General features: G+C 29.6%; 1 protein-coding gene across 1 annotated transcript in view; it reads left to right on the forward strand.

Annotated features, from left to right (window-relative positions):
* The window catches only part of LOC130450923 (neurogenic locus protein delta), a 184,096-nt gene that overhangs the window by 9,039 nt on the left and 160,597 nt on the right, over window positions 1-14,460 (forward strand). The window contains exon 2 of the mRNA XM_056789643.1: window positions 8,466-8,571. The gene's annotated coding sequence lies outside the window, so the exon portion shown is untranslated. The remainder of the gene's footprint in view (window positions 1-8,465; window positions 8,572-14,460) is intronic.

A 14,460-nucleotide genomic window follows, 5' to 3' on the forward strand; every position in this document is an offset into this window, starting at 1 on the left:
GCTTTTATTATCTTCCTGTTTAGGTTTTATTTTGAAAAACTTGATATAGAATTTTGATTAAAATACGATCGTTCATATGTATGTATTCTTAGTACTTAGAACTTAGTATTAATAATAAATTGAATCGCCTCGTGCAGTTTTCCGTTATTTGTATGCGTCTTGTCCACTAGAAAGATAGGGCAAACAGAAGTCTACGAAGCGCAGTTCCGCCACCGTTACCGGCTGACCGGAAGCCTTTACTCATGAAGACGCTGCCAAGTCCACTCACCGAGACCGAGACGCACGGTAGAGTGCAGCTCTTATTCTCCTACTTTCTTAGTTTTCAATTTTTTTCATTAATATATATCTTGCTACATATGAGGTTTTTACATTGGGTGATTTGAGATTCATTTAACGCTTGCTGCCAAACGTGAATGAAGAAATGTATTGAATATTAATTTAAAATAGATGCTTCTGAATCTGACAAAAATCATAAATTTATAATGCTTTAATTGACAATAGACAATAGTTCACATCTTCAAAACAACAGTACTGGGGCTTGCATAAGAATTTATTTGAGCATTTTATAAGATCATGATACTAGAATCAATAAAAATTACATTATAATAATTACTTGTTGAAATAAGTGTATATAATGTGTTTTATTTGAAGTAATTAATCAGCTAACTTAAAAATACCGAGATGAACATAGTGCAGAGATGAAAACGAGCTCTAATGTTTTATTTAGATATAAATAATATGATTTGACTTTTTTCGTCAGCTGGATACTTATATATTTACAAGGTGTGACGCCATACTTAAAAGAGGCAAGTTTGCAAATAAATTTCTCTAGAAGGGCGGGCCAGCCCCAGAAATCTTCAATGGAAAGTGTGGTTGACTGAAATCTCATTTTAAAGGTTTTATTTTATCAGTTTTTGAGAAATCTTGTTAAAACTGTAAAGAAGAAATTTTCGATATCAAAAACGCTGTGATATTATTTTAATAAATTTGAAACCGGATTCTCATTACAAAACAGTATTTTTACTTCTAATATGCAACGAAAATAATAAAGAAACGCGATAATGAAAATTTATTATTTTAAAAAACATAATTTACCTAAGCTAACACTATTTAGAATTATCCGATAAAATGTGAAAAAGAGCTTGTGTATGGAGATAAAAAAATGTTTATGACACCATATCTTGTTACCCAAATAACGTGAAAGATATAAAATATATAATATATGGGAATAGTTATTTAAATCATAAACTAGAATTATTAGTAGCTAATCTAAGAAAAGTTGATTTAGAAGAAGCTGCACTAGCAAAAATTTTACGCATTTTCACTGCATATTTGTCCGCACGCAAATTTTTAGAACGGTGTATACACAGTATCCGAAGAAAATGAACATTCGATATGGTATTCTTGGGAATAGTAACACGATCGTCTAACGTGATAGCTCTAGATGTCTTACTATGAGGGTATTTAAAACCGTTTGTTAATTATACACAACTCGATATGAGGAAAAAGAAAAACAACCGCATCTAGACAGTTTCTGGATGAATTGTTGTAAATGTTAGAGACGAGTTTGAGAGTAGGGTTTTTGAAGGTTTAATAAAAATGCTGTATATTAATTTTGTAAGTTTTATGGATACATGAAATGTTTGTAAAATTACTAAAAAGAAAGAAATACCTATTTTTGAGAAGGTACTTAAGCGAATTTTGAAATAACGTACCATTCAACCTCAATTTCCTTTTGAGATGTGACCGCCTCCATTATAATGTTGAAGTAATTTCATTGAACAGCAGCCTTCCAATTGTCGCCTTTAAAATAAGTGTAACGTGCCTTCGAATATTTTAAAATTCTCCATAAGGGCTAAAATATGGATGGTTGTAAAATTAAAACCCTGTTTAAATATACATTCGAGAAAATATACAATTACAGTTACTCTAAAACGATAAAGGTTAATAAAATGTATGGTCCATATTTTTACGAATAATAAAAATTGATAATATCACATCAAAATATGTTTTGATGTGATGTTTGTAAGATTTGAAAAATTCCTCTGTCGTGTTGTCGACTAACTTGAAAATTACCCAACATCCTGTCAATAACCTAAGTTCCTCTACGCGAAATTCTACGATTCCCATGGCCTCTGAAATCCAATAAGAATAGCAAAGATGTAGATGCCATCTGGTATGGCAACAGGTGGATTGACGCTTATATTTATTGGTAATATAAAATCATTTCTCATCAACTGTCAAGCCTAAATGAAAAATAATATTATCTTTTTAGCAGGGAGGATAGATAATTATAATAATTGCAAATCATTCTATAAATTGAATCCATGAACGTGAATAAGATGTTAGTCATTATCAAAGATTGGTACAAAGAAATTAATAAAAACAACGTGTTTTCAAGCTTCATATAAAACAGAACAATATGTTGTTTTAAATTACATTCACAGAACGAAAAAAGCAAAGAAAGTTTGGAACGGTTAGTGTAATAGCTACAACTTTTTAACTTAAAAAAAGTAAGTAACATATTTTTCTTTCGTCAAAATGAACTTTTTTACAAAACCAATAAGGTGTCATTCTATTTTATATTTAGGAGAAAACATTGCAGGGATTGTTTTTTGAATTAAATAACAGTATTATAGCTGAAAGTCTCTAATGAATTTCGACCATATATGATGTGATATCCACTTAACTATAAGAAAGTTAAAAATTTTGAACTTATTTGATACCGTAAACTATAAACATCATAGTAGCATGAATGCGACCTATTGAATTTTTTCATCTGTTAATCGAAATAAACCTTCTATAATAAAAATAAACATAATAAACAGTCTAAAGCATTTAGATCAAGTGATTAGGATGGCATAATATAGGTATCAGCTCTCCTATTCCAATAGTTTGAGAATTTATGAGATGGATATGTTGGTCTACCTCGATTTTTTGAAGAATTTCATCGAATTTTCTCACGGGTAGGCGACTACAAATGAATCTAGTTAACCAATTTCTACACTAATGTTCACCTAAGCCCTATTGGTCTGCTGGAATGTCATTTGTCAAAGTAGAATAATTTTCGCCTCGTTGAACTAATGACGTTACTTCGTACTCTAGAATATCGTATAAACTGTCATTGTATGAGCGTACATAGAAAGATATATAACTTGAACGCTATTTATTAGGAACCGAAATTATTTTTTAACTCCTTCATCCCATGTACTTTTTATTAATTTGTTTCATTAACATAATTAATGTTTATACTCTAGGTCGGTTCTAATTCAAAATTCTCTCTCGATAGTCATTATTAAGTTTCAGCTGCTTATTCCGTTTGAAAAACCCTCTCATCTGTCGCGAGATTTTTGAAATAACTGCGTTTTTACAAATGACAGTCTATTATGTCGCCCTAAATTCTGGTAAACGGCACTAAATATTTTAACGGTAATGCAATGCTTAGCATTCGAGTAAGTTGTCGACAAAGGTTAGCAAATGACGCTCTAAAAAGAAAAATTACCGGAACTGTTTTTTATCAGAAAAAAGCACAGCGTGAATGGTATAAGTTTAATGTGGTGTGATAACTGATAACTAGAAAATGGTTATTTTAGGGAAATTCCCTACGTGCCTTTCTCGTAAATTACGTTTTTTTTAGATTTATGACTCTATGGAAGACTAAGAATTTATTTTTCAATAAATTCATAGTAATCTGTCTATTGATTTGGAGCCCCATCATTGATCTTACAGTAACTTTAATATTTTAATCATAATAAGATTAAAATTAATAAATTTCCATTTTCTTAATATGCCATTTTGAGAAGTATTATAAACAACAACAGTAGGAAGTAACTTCGAATAATTTGGTTTACACGCCATTAATAAAATTCAAATTTGTTAGTATTTTATGAAAGATATGCATTCTAGACGTCAATTTGTTCAGAACAAATAACATTGTTGTGATCTATCTAAATACAGGTGATCTGTCCATATGGCAAAACAAAGCAAATAAAATATCTCCCAATGCACAACATAAAGCCATTGCAACATACTTCTCTCCAATATTATTCTATTTTTGTTTTCGGCTTTTGCCTTTCTCTCTTCTTTAATTTTTAAGGGCTTGATATCATTTCAAAGTTGTTTTATAGTAGCTGGTATATCCTCCTCACAGATAAATCAATCGACTATGAGTAGCAACGCCTTCATCGCTCCCACTATTTGATAATTTCGGAAACCAGACTGTTTATCAATGTATGCGCTTTGTTTAAACAATGGAAAAAACAAAACAAAATAATTAAAACTAAGAATTTTGTCGTAAGCATAATTGAGAAGAAGATGTGCTTTTCAAGTGCAATTTGTTTTGATCGAAATTGAATTTCAAAAATATCAACTGTGAAACAAAAATAATTATTATAGGCGAATTAGATTAACTCGAGGTGATCTTGATCTCTGTTTCGATAAGAATATATTGTAAGTTGAGAACATTCTACTCAAAACTAACCCAATTTTACTAATTGTCAGTTTATTATAATACAGTGAAAACTTTAGTATTTCAAATAGCTAGCATGTATAAAGATTCAGTATCTTTTTGTTTCTTCCCTTAAATTTAAAAAAAAAACCAAGTCTCACAATTCGGTTCATCTACCGTAAAAAGTTGTGAGATCCATATAATACCAAGACGGTTGATTTATTCAGTCTCTACTTAAGTTAGTAAGTAATTAGCTAACCTAACAAAATCTTATAGTGACCACATTAATATTAAAAATTTCATATGTTTAAATAAAATAGATTGATGCATGACTGAGTTTTTTTTACGTTTTCATGCGATGTCCAAGTCAATCTATTTTATTTAAACATAAAAGATTTTTAATTTTAATGTGGTCATTATAAGATGTTGTTAGATTAGTTAATTATGTAACAACTAGACAGAAGGTCCCTTAAGTATGAAGTGAATAAATCAACTGACTTGGTAGTACATGGATCTCATAACTTTACGGTAGAAGAACTGAGTTGCGAGACTTGGTTTTTTTACAAGTCTTGTTTTTGATGGTATCTCATTTCTTCTTGAAGATAGATCTCCTTTTTTACCTCTCCAATACCCTCTACTTCTTAGATACCAACAACGAATTCTCTTAAAGCCCACTATCTGTCTTATGACCCTTTCTTATTTTTGTAGGTAATCTCTTTCTTTTTCTTTCCCGGTACTACTTCTTGAGCTTGAGCTACATTTTTTCTCAGAGCCCACTCCCTGTCTCCCTAGTATTTCTCAGAGGCTTTGATGAAACAATTTTTGACAAGTCTGGACGGTAAATGCTTTAATTCAGAAATTGAGTATTTCTGCGCTTGTAATACTTCCAAAGTCGACATTAATTAGATGTAACCCGCCCAGACTTGTGACTCGAAAGTTCCACGTAAGCTGGACCGGATGTGATAACTGCATTATTGAAACTTGACTTTCGTGTATACGCTATACATATTGGAAACTGTTTGCGATAAACATAAGCTCTATTAATAATTTCAAATTTAGTTTTGACCGTATCAAGCTCATAAACATGTTCTTTATTAAATGTAATATATATTTTCCTAATTATTTTTGTATTTTTCGGATCAAAATTTAGTATTTGCACTATACCTAATAATACAATCATATGGGATTACAAAGTTATTTATGCAGTTGGTGTATCTAGAAAACTGGACTGAGTAGATGTAATAAGCCTCCTTTGGTGTCACGAGACCCTACGTCACGCTGCGTCACTGTGACTATCTCACTCATTGATTTCGCTATTTGTCTCTCTCGCACTCATTAATTTCCTTATACTTATAGTCGTATCGGCCCATTATATCTACTGGACTGACACTGCAAACTATTTGCATTCAAAATTTTGGAGTTTTGATGATCGGTCACTCAGTGAGTGATAAAATTAAGAACTTTGACTAATTATAATTTTTAAACTATTAAATTACTGGTTTAAATTGAATGAAATTTGAACCATACCCTGAATGCTTGTTTGGTTACTATAAATACAGGTTTTTAGTTTAATCCAAAACGAAGTTATAGGGGGTCGAAAATGGCTTCGAGAAAAGGATGATACGGCCGTGCCGCTTTTTTCTGATCGACTTGGCGGGGCACTACCGTGCCCCTAGAAATGGTAAAAGACATGATTACAAACGAAAAATGAATAATGAGCAGGTGAAAATAATACCATGAGGAACATCTTGTAAGTAGTAATCCAGTTCAAACAACGAATGAAGACGATAATGATAACTAGAATATTCTTAAAAGAAAACGATATGATAACATTCAATAGGGTACCGAGGTCATTAGAAACTCTGTAAAACGACTAGAAGTGATAACATCATATGCAAACGATAGAATATTCATGAAAGTTTTAAGAAAATTCAGGAAACAGAAAAAGATATCCAAGTTTGGAGAATTGTCTATAATAGTGTCAACTACCAAAGTATATCTTTATTACATTGAACTTCATCTATGCTTAATGTTAATTTCATGGCTGGTTCTGCAAAAACGACATGTCTACAAGAGATTAATCAAACCAATACAAAGCTATGGCAGACTGTCGTAATCAAGTTCGTTTGAACGAGCACGTCTTAAAATAATTTCGTACCCGATAACTTTACCATACCATACTTACTTACATAACGTAACACATATTGCCAAACCTAAATTCACCTTAGTGAATTGCTCCCTTGATTATGTTAGTATAATGCAGGAATCACTTTCTCCATGATAAGCTTATGAAACACGATATAAAATATAGAGAACACGAATGTGGGAATCGGACAGACAGGGGGATCGAATAGAACCAACATACCTGTAGGTTGCGAGGTATTAATCGGAAAAGGTACAGAAAAACGATAGTAGGAACTTATTTCTTTTTACACTTATTGATAATAAGAATATTAATAAATTTATTGCATCTAGTAAACAATGTAAACGAGTGAGTTATATAATATGAAAATATATGAGAGGTAGAAAAAAATTTACCAAAATGTGAGAAAAATCAGAGTTACTAAGTATGAAAAAAATTAATTTGCAGTATGTAGACATTAACATTATTTTAATTCCTGACACGAATTCCTTCTTGTACTTTTAATCATGTTTATGTGCCTAGAAGCAAATTACATTATATTCACACGAGATAAATATCCCCTATTATCTGCAAAGAAGATATGAATAATAAATCAATCTTTGCAATAGTGTCCACTAATTTCTGGCAAAACCGGTTACAAATTTTATTCACAAAATATTCATATTCATTGCATTTCAACTTCATTTATTTTATTAGCACGATATTATTATACTTGGTGTTCACACCAAATATGAATTATTTAATTAGAATTAGTCTTGAATCAATTGATTTGTTGTCAGCTTAAAAAATGTGTAATTCGGAAAATTTAATTGTTAGAGAAGTATTAGGATAATATTTTAGTGGTATTCTAATTATTATAGCACTAAATCTGTTGATTGCACAAGTAGCTTCAGAAAATATGAATATATCTAACTTCAAATTTCTAAATCTATATTGTACTAGATAACTTCAAATATATTTTTTAGAATTATTTCATTCAGTAATTTTAGACATTTGAGAGATATGGTTGATCCATATGATGCAGATAGTCTGATGAAATGAAAATTGACATTACGAGCCAATAGGTAATCCTGCTTTTTTCAATATAAGGTTATTTTAGTATACATTCAAAGGATTTATAGTTAAAAAATATTGAATTTCATTTGGGGTTAAAAAATAAATAAAAACTACAACAAAAATCACTTTTTTGGATATATCTGGAAAACATAGATATATAATATATAAAATCGTCCTCAATCACTTTTGACATATTTACAAGAGAAATTTGATATTTATAACAAATATTTATAACATAATATATTAAATAATTTATAACTTATCAAGAAATTGAAAAATGTGATTCTGAATGATTTCACGTTAATTTTTTTATTAATTATTTATAAAAATTTTTAATTTTAAACGTGTTTATTGTTGAAATCATAAATGCAAGCTTATATTTTGGATGGGAACTTGAATCCTATTGTAACGAACTAATCAACAAATATTTGATTTAGAAAGAAGTATTGCTGAATATTTTAGTTTTGTAGTGCCCCTGGTTTTTCCTGCTTAAACTGCTGTAGTGATTGAATTGGTATCTTACCGTAGCGGTTTTTTGTGTATAAACTTTTACAATTCAGCTAATAATTCAAGGGTAGTGCAGAATATGTTCCAAGAAACTCGAAACTAGGTGGAGAGAGAGGCGAAGCAAAATTAAACAGCTGTCTGTATTAATTAAAACATCACACTGTTTCAAATTCCATTGTTATTGGTAACGGTATTCCTATGAACCTCGCACCTACTTTTCTGTACCTTAAATAATTTTTGAGCTTTAATATATTATGACAGTTCTATACTAATTTATCTCGTTTGAGAAATAATTTGACGTTTTTATTGCAGGTGTACATATATATTCGATAATGGGATCTATATCTTTAAAAAGTATTTTAAGGATACGTCGGTGGGATAGAGTTCAGCTGCTTTTATCGAAATCATCTAGATCGAGGTGGGTATTCCCAATATTTTTAGATCTACCTGAATTGGTTGCATGTTATATACTACAGCACAGCACAATTTATTTTGATTATCAGAATCTAAACCTTTTTTAGTAATTAGAGCCCATATTCTATTTTATTATTTCATCACGGTTTGTTAGAAGATATTTCAGACAACAATTATTATTTTAAAATTGTCATAGTACGTTTTAGCAAATTTAAGTGAGATTTGATTGATATTATGTGATACTAACCTTATATACACGTTTTTAATTGTTTAAATTAGAGTTAATACAAGAATTTTTTTCTGTCAAACTATATTACATATGGGAAATCATCAGTTCTCTTTGTCCGCTACATAAAAAATAAGTTTATAGTTTATATTTTTTATACTCTCATAAAAGTATTGTTTAATTACTAAGATTTTCCAAATTTCCCTAACTTCTCAATGTAGATTTGGGGACTCCAATTGAAAATATATACCAAATACCATTATATAGAAAAACGATTGAAAAACATTTTTTATTCCTTTACTTTATTTTATCAAGATTATATTTTATTTTTTTTGTTTCCTCTCTACTTCAGACAACTTTAGGTCAATCATGTAATATTTGATAGTTGCAATTTTCCATTTTGTTCTTCTCATAAGTTAAATCAGATATGTTGGCAATTAGGAAACCATTCCTTAGCTGTTTCATCAATAATAATAATTATTATATTATTATATTTGCTAGTGTTCTACTTAACATAATTATATTTATAACCAGACGGGATCATTTATCAACCTTTATTACTGGCAACATAATAAGCATATTTATAGTAGCTATTACAATAATATCAAAGTTTTATCTTTGGCTTTGTTTTCAAAAATAAAATTTTTCTCTTAATTTTTTAACGAAAGACAAGTACATACATTTTCTGTTCATCTACTTGCGTTAAGCGTAAGTAGATGCCATTAGTTCGATGAAGTCAAAAAGTCTATTGAAATTGACCGTTTTGTTAATTCGTACTGCAATGACAGTCATGCGCGAGTGCTGAATAAAGTAGACGAGCACAAAAGTAAATCGGTTACCATGGATACACTATTTTGCTGCATTTGGTATCTTCTCATAACATCCACGATGAGTACTTCCTTTGACTGGGACCACTGTCATCAACGTTTGAGCTGGTGAAAAGAGCGTAATGTTATGTGGTAATATTTTGCCGTTGTCTTCCTATTTTAAATTCTGACCATTTGTGCGATATGATGGGAAGAAAATTGTCCAGTTCACACCTTCTCCACAGATTATGGCACAGTTAATCCTTATGCCGTGGACTAGACGTATATACGAACGTATTTTGCTACGGATTCATAAAGCAGATGATTAATTAGAGTATATATTGATAAAGTTTACCAATTACCAAAAAACAAATCAAAATCGATAGATTACTCGTTTGGGCGTCAGTATATTTAAGCCATAGTCGATGAACGATTCCCGGTATTTTAAATATAGGTTATTATTCAAAAGAGCTGCTGGGAAGTAGTGAAGAGATCATGAAGATTCATCATCGAAATGATAATTTAAGTTGTAGAAAGAGATAAGTCGTATGGTGCTGTATTAGAAGATTTCGGTTCTTTTCTTTTGTGCCCTTAGGCATAAATTCAATTTTCTTGTTGATAGATAGTGCGTTATCGAGAGCGAAATGTACAAATTTTGTACAGAAAGGCACAACACTGCAATGATCGTGAAAACTTCGACATTTGATCTTGATTCAACTTGCTTTGACTCACTTGGATAGAGCTTTCCATAGCGTGCACATGAAAAGAAAATATTTTGTGAATGAAAATAAAAAAGCGTTGCATGTAAATTCTTATAATGTTAGAATACAAACTTTCACACCCCAATGTGATTTTGGACATTACAATTGCATTTAATTGTATCAAAGGTGCCCGGAATCGTCTAGAATATGGTTTTACGATATTAACAAATTGAACTAAAAGTTATTCATATTTTTCCTCCAATGTTATTTATTTCTTTTTCTTTTTATCGATTAATCTTCGACATTATTCTCATTGTAACTATTTTTTCATTATATTGACATATATTATTGTCTTCGAGTCCTCGATTTTTCCCAATTATTCCATCGTAGAACGTAGAATATAGGTACTAATATAAACAATAAGGCATCACTAAATATAAATAAATTATAAATGAAGAATACTAGATACGAATAAATATCACAATATCTTGGAATTATTGAACAGAGAATTATGAGATAAATGCGAAAATCTTATTAAAACATCTGCTGGGTGATTACAGTTACCGTTCATCGCATATTTGACATAGGCAGTTTTATTGGCCTTATAAATATCAAAATTTGACCAGTTATTAATATTTTTAACCAGAAATTATTTCCGTTAATATAATCTTTTTATATTCTTGTGCATTCAATATAATTATCTGATCACTAAACGATCTTTAATTTAAATTAAATTCACTCCTTTACGTTGAAAGCTAATGACGGCAATAAAAACACAGGTATATAGTAAACAATTTATCAGTGTAGGCATATACAATGTAGTTTGTAGGTAGTATTTCTTGAGACTTAACAGCGTCATCTCTTGTTCCATAAATAATATAAAGGTAAATTAGGTACGATGGATATAAAATAAAATCTAGAAGCTGCAGTTTACATTTGACGGAACAGTTTAGGATGTCCTTTGTATTAAGTATTTCATCAATAAATTTAGAAATATTGCATCTCGTAGTTTTCAAAGGACATTTTATTATTTCATTATTAGTAACTTACAAGAATATTATACAACTACATCCATTGTAGAAATTAATTTAATAATTTAGTAATGGAAGTAGATCTTATTTCGAAAAATAACGTCTCCTTTGGGATCGCGTTAAAAGATGTTTTACCAGAAATACAATGATGTGGTACATATTTATATAATTTAGGATTTGTATGAATTGGAAACAACAAATTACTTTTGTACATCGGATTTTGTGTCATGTTACAGAAATTTATCTTCGTTATTTTTTTAAATCATTATTACAATACTTACCATTTTTCCCTGACAAGTGCAAGTTTTTTTTGTTAATTTAAACTTCCTGACAATGTTAATATTCAAACAACAATTGTAAAGTTACATTTGAATGTTAACGTTACATTTTCATGATCAGGATTTATATTTTCAAGGATTCCAGAATTTTGTATTTTCATTTTTTAGGATTTGGAGAATATTTATATTCGTTATTGGCAAATATTCTCCACTATAACAAATAGAATTAGTTTCTCGATTATTTATTAGCTCATTTACAGTACAATAACATTATATTCGATTGGAAATTGATACTAAATAAATTGAAAGCGGTACTACGATCTATTTAATTGTTTTGAATTGCTTCTCATTATATATTACCAATTTTTTTTATAATGAAACTTAAATAGCAAATCACTCTAGTTTCACATTCATATTATATTTTTCTGTTAACAATTAATCTATGTTTTAGTAAATAATAAAAATAATAGAATATATCGAGTGAGAGTCCTGTTGAAATAATCCTTAATTGGGTGTGACTAAAACTATTTTTAAAATTTGATATTTCTCAGAATGTCTCATAATCTATTGTTTGTAACGCTCTTTATTTTGAGTTTATCACTATAATTTTGTTTCCCCCTGTTAGTTTTGTAATTTATAGGGATAAAAACAATTATTTTTACAAAAGTTATTCGAAATAGGTAAGCTTTTCTAATATCTTTATTTTTCAATATTTTGGTAGATTTTCCTCTTGATCACCTAATGCATATGTCGGACTATTCCCTTCATTTTTAACACAATATATTTGTGTCATTCTCGTACATATATATTAACTATATGACATATTCAACATACATATTCTTGTAGATCATTAATTGTATTCAAGTATCAAAGAGTATTTAAAAAACAGTTAAGTTGCCACTTTATAGAATACCAAAAGCGTAATCGTTCATAATTACGCATTCTACTTTATAACAACAGGCGCATTTAACAGAAAAAATTGGATGTTCTTGGGAAAACAAAAATCGGAGACACTAAAAAAATTGTTCAAATTAGAAAAATTGCTATTATGTGGCGTTGTTCCTAATAAAATGTGGGACCTATATTTTTTAACTACACTTTAACCTGATAAGGATACTTTCAGAGGTATATCAGCTTTAGAAGTAACTGTTTTCTCCGTAAGAATTGGAGAAAAATTTTGATCAAATTGATAATAATGAAAGCATTGAGATTATTGAAAACAAATATTGAAGGATTTATTTATAACTAAGTCAAAACCATACTAATACTATATGAAATAGCTTAGCCAACTTGAACAATATGATATCTGTATTTTAAAATAATGATGACCATTTGGAGCAATTGATTTATCTCATACTGCCATAACTACTTAATTATTTTTTATTGGTTATTGAAATACATTTATTGAAAAAAGGTTTCTCCAAATAGCATTTTTGGAAATATTTCAGGTGTAAAAAATAATAAAGTATATATTTGGGATTAGTAGAAAAAATGCTAAAAAACTCTCAATTAAAATATGCCTATTGTGCCAGCCTGCCTTTTTCATATTTTGTTTTGTGAAATCATTTTGAGAAAATTCTTGTTTTGTAGGTATAAACATTTCTATTCATCCACATGTTAAAAAAAAGAGGAGAGTTAAGTTCTAGCGTGAACCCCGGTATAACCGTCGGTGATATTTATCTTTAACTTGATTCGTATATTTGATATCGGCGTGTTCATTAGTTTATTGATATATAATTTTATAAATTATCATAAATAAACCTCTATTATATCCTTCTTTTTCAAAGTTTTATTTTTTGGCGATAAGAATACAGTACTCACACCAAATGTACCCTGAATTCAACACCTGCCTCTTCGAAAATTTCCTTAAAAAATCTGCAAAACACATGTCTTATATCCATGGGAACCGAAGAAACAGATGCTGGTTTGACTGAATCTCTACACCTACATTTATTATTCGAAAATTTACCTGCACTGTTAGTGTACTAGGGCACAGGTAAGCTCTTCTTACGCACTCCCTCAAATATTTCCCACACTTATTTTCATGGACGGTGCTGAAGGGGTAGAATACACTTTCGAATGGATTCTATTCTATATACATTTTATACTAAAATATGAACTAATTGTGATGAGATTTATATGAAGTCATTATTCAATAGAAACAAAAGAGCTCACGTACAAGTATACATTTCAGTAAAATATTTTTCCACCTAATTAGATGAGAAAATGAAATCTATGCTCTTTAAATAGTTACTTATAACTCAGTTACAAACAAAATAGACATAACGTAATAAACAAAAGTATTTCCAAATAAAGTTTTCTCATCCCTTTTACTTGTGTTAATATAATGAGAGCGATAATATATTTATGTGGTTTTCAAAAAAAGTTGCTGTGGAGCTAAAAATTGTGTCGATTACTTTGATGATATACTTAACTTAAACTTGCGAAATTTCAGATCATCAAACCTTTTGAATTTAACATTTGAGAAACAATAGAATAAAACACTAGTGAGAGGCAATCACTGTAGGTCAGATAGTGATTCTTATTTTAATAAATCCGTTTAGTATCTAGTTTCTTTGTATTTAAAGACTACCAATTCATGTATACTGAGTATTCTCAACTATCATTTGGAAAGACATTACAGTTTTAGTCTATTCCTGTAGGTACTGTCGTAAAGAAAATGGTCAAAAGGATCAAATCTTTCTATAATATTTTTAGTATACCGAAAAATAGAACAATTTGAATATGAATTTGTATTCTATCCCCTCCAGAAATCCCTCCACCACTGGAGTAGTGACCTTCCAATTTATCATATTTTCTGTCATATCCGTGCAAACAAGAATATTATTAC

This window comes from Diorhabda sublineata, chromosome X, assembly GCF_026230105.1.
Source record: "Diorhabda sublineata isolate icDioSubl1.1 chromosome X, icDioSubl1.1, whole genome shotgun sequence".
Classification (NCBI taxonomy): Eukaryota; Metazoa; Arthropoda; class Insecta; order Coleoptera; family Chrysomelidae; genus Diorhabda; species Diorhabda sublineata.